Source organism: Rhagoletis pomonella, unplaced genomic scaffold (assembly GCF_013731165.1).
Source record: "Rhagoletis pomonella isolate Grant_MI unplaced genomic scaffold, Rhpom_1.0 Rhpom_scaffold_00005, whole genome shotgun sequence".
In the NCBI taxonomy this organism is placed as follows: domain Eukaryota; kingdom Metazoa; phylum Arthropoda; class Insecta; order Diptera; family Tephritidae; genus Rhagoletis; species Rhagoletis pomonella.
In genome coordinates this window covers 3,230,655-3,234,155 of record NW_023458559.1, presented here as the reverse complement: position 1 = coordinate 3,234,155, position 3,501 = coordinate 3,230,655, and positions in this window count along the sequence as shown.

The window sequence follows — 3,501 nt, the reverse complement described above, 5'->3', positions numbered from 1 at the left end:
GCCTTAATGGTTTCAACTTAAATCAAAAATTTTGACTTTACAGACTATCTTTGTTTTTAAACGCTCTTTTGCATTGGCCAACGCAAAAGCTCTTATTAGGCGCCGCGAAGTAAGCGGGCATTGGCTAGTCATGCATAAAATATATGCATGTCAACAAAAGGAATACATGCAACATATTCAGCATTATTATTTACATTGTATATACGGGAAGAGATTTTCCAGAGATTTGCAAGCTCCTACTATAGTAAAATTTATTAAATAATTATCTAATTAAAAATTTATATACCAGCGGTGGGCAAACGTGGCTCTTTGAGCCAAATGCGGCTCTTTGCTTAGCAAAGTGCAGCTCTTTTTACCTTGTCCTTGCTTAGAAAATTTTTGCTCTTTTTGCTTTTTAAAATACATATTACACATATACATACATATTTTACATACATACATATTTTACATATAAATACATATTTTAGCCCACAGCGATTTGCCAACAAAAAAACAGCTGATCAAGAAGAGCTGGCTGGAATTTACGCAAATCCGTAAATTGAATTTGATGGTTTGGAAGTTGAAATAGTAAAATGCGACTTATTAAACTTGTAAGAAATAATTAATTATTCGTTTATTTAGTCAGTGAACTGTGTCAGGATAAGAGTTCAGCATTTGTTTTCTGACGTTTTCAATTTTATACTTTTTACAGTTCTATTCTGCGCTGGTAACATAAAGTCTATAACCGGTAATTAAAGTGTCTGTCAGTTTTTAATCCTTTTTTGCATTCTGTGCTCTCTTGTAACCGGTAAATTTGATTACCATCTCATAAGCTGGTAACAAAATATTGCCCCGTGAAATATGCAATAGAGGAATTTCCACAAATCTTCATAACTGAGTTGCTGAGTATTTTCACTGCATTACCAACGTACCTAGAATCGCGGTAACAAGAAGTGGTAACATTTTTTGCTAATAAAATTTTCCGGTTACAAAATCTTCGGTAACGTGCAGAATAGACCTGTTAATGTAAGCAAAATTTCTATCAGCTGTTCGTCTAACTTGCAAGTTTCTGCAAATTTTCTGTTCGCGTACTACACTCAGGTTTAGTTATAATTACCAAGATTTGGTTATAGTGACCAAGTGGCATATTTGGATATGGCGAAATAAATATCTAGTTCACGAAAGTCTGCAATTTACTTGAGACTTCTAGTTGGGACAAATGTATATTTGTTAATAATTACAAAACGACTACCTTGAGTGGACAATATTGTTAGTTGAATAAAATCATTGCTGAGCAAATATAAACAATGCTTTGGTTGATACAAGTTTTCGATTAATTTTGTGAACTTGCTGTAGACCGTTTATTATAGGAAAAAAGTTTCAGTTTGACACAAATAAAAATTTACTCGATGGTTGTTGTATTTACTATCTTCTTTTATTTGCATATATTAAGCATAAAAAATACATTAATATTTACATAAATAGCTACCAGTGTAAATAATACATATGTATATGGTGGTAAGAATTTCCTAAAAATAAACGGTGAAACAGGAACAGTCGTCCGAAAACCCAGGTAAATATCTGCTGGAAGTGCTGGTTTAAGTACACTGCTTTGCTTTATCCTTGGCTAAATAGATACTTTGAAATTATAATTCACATGAATTATATATTCACTGATAAGCCCCGGTTGGCATCAAACCTTATATTTTTAAATAACTATGCGCAACAACTCGCGGCGATGGCATAACTTAAACTGAGACAAACAAGTCTGGGCATGTCGTGGCACACACTTTTCTTTCTCTACCTAACGCAGTGATCGACATGTTATAGCTTACTGAGCGCTCTGTGACCACACGCGTGTTTCACCAATATACAACCAGCGGTAGCGGAGAAATTAGTTGCGTTCGCGTAGCTGTTAATTGTTCATGTTCGCGTACGCAAAAAACTTGCAAAGTAGGGGAAATTGAGAGAGCAAAGTGACATTTGCTGCTGGTTTCTGCTGGAAAAATTTTTGCCAACAGCAATTTGCCACCAGGAAAACAGCTGATCAAAAACAGCTGGTTGGCATTTACGCAAATCACAAAATTGAATTTGATGGTTGGAAGTTAAAAATTACAAATTGCGAATAATTAAACTTGTAAGAAATAAGTAGTTATTTTTTTAATCAATAAACTGTGTCAGTATAGCACTTTGTAATGACTTTTCGTACGTTTTAAATTTTACACTTTTGAATGTAAACAAAAATTATATCAGCTGTTCGTCTAACTTGCAAGTTTCTGCAGATTTTCTGTTCGCGTACTATTTGGGATATTTTTCTCTTGTGAGAGAACAGATGACATTTTGCCGGAATGTGGCAGTTGGTTGGTTTTTACTGGAGATTTTAAACGAACGCACCTATTATTTCCACGCACTCAGTCTCATTCCCGCAGAATTTCACAGGCAAAACCGATGGCCTACCAACTGTCATTTTGACGAGCAATATGATGGCAAGTTTTTGTGTGTGGGCACTTTGATATCTTGAAATAAGCATTTGCCGCATGACGCCACTAGACAACATTCTCTCAATTTCGGTGTTTAAAAACATTTAAATCTTTAAAAAACTTTCTGAATAAATTCCTAAAACGTAATCATAAATAATCCAATAGGGAACAGATTTTTATTTTGATTTAATATCAAAATTTCATCGATGTTACCACCAGCAAGCTTTCTTTCAAATGAAAATATGGCTGTCAAACTATTGAAATGCCTGCAATAGATGTCAAGCAATAATCGCTGACATATATTGCAGCCCATCAGAAATAGGCGGTCTCCATTGGAAATATATTTTGTGACATGGTTATCACGACATCAGTGTTTTCCTGTGGAGTGTAACGATCACCAAAAATACCACAGTATTGCTTATTAATCCTATCAAACCTTTTCCAACCAACACGTCTAGGTTTGCACAAGCAGCAAAACAAACAAATTTTCTCTCATGCGATACACCCTTCTGCATGCAACTTTGATTACTCCGCTCTCAGCAAATAGTTTCACCAACTTTTGACAACTATTGTCAAAAACGTCGGCAGGTAGCTTAATCCGTCTTGCATCTAAGTTCATAACTTCCTTTTTCTGTTGGATGCTGAGCTGCGAGGACGTGTTGGATGAAAAATTATCCCGGAATCATCCACTTAATATTCCATATTACCGCCAATTCTAATAAGAAAGTTTCCTGTCTTAGACTTCTGCATCCGCAACATTTGCATGCTTCTTTTGTAAATTACCCTACCTGGAAAAACTTTTGAGAGGAAAGTTCTCCATCTAAAGCTCCTTTTCTTGCGGCGCTCATAGCAGGCCCATTATCAGCGCAGGTGCATTAGTCTACATCGTCCGCGCGCGTTAAGCGGTGGTGCCCGCAACGAAAATTTTTTGAGATTTGACTTTTTTTTGTTCATCGAGGGAATCTAACCAGCCGCTGATGAGGGCTGGAGGCAAACCCCCTCCGAAAAGTGAACAAATCGGCGAAAACCTCCGTTGAAAAAC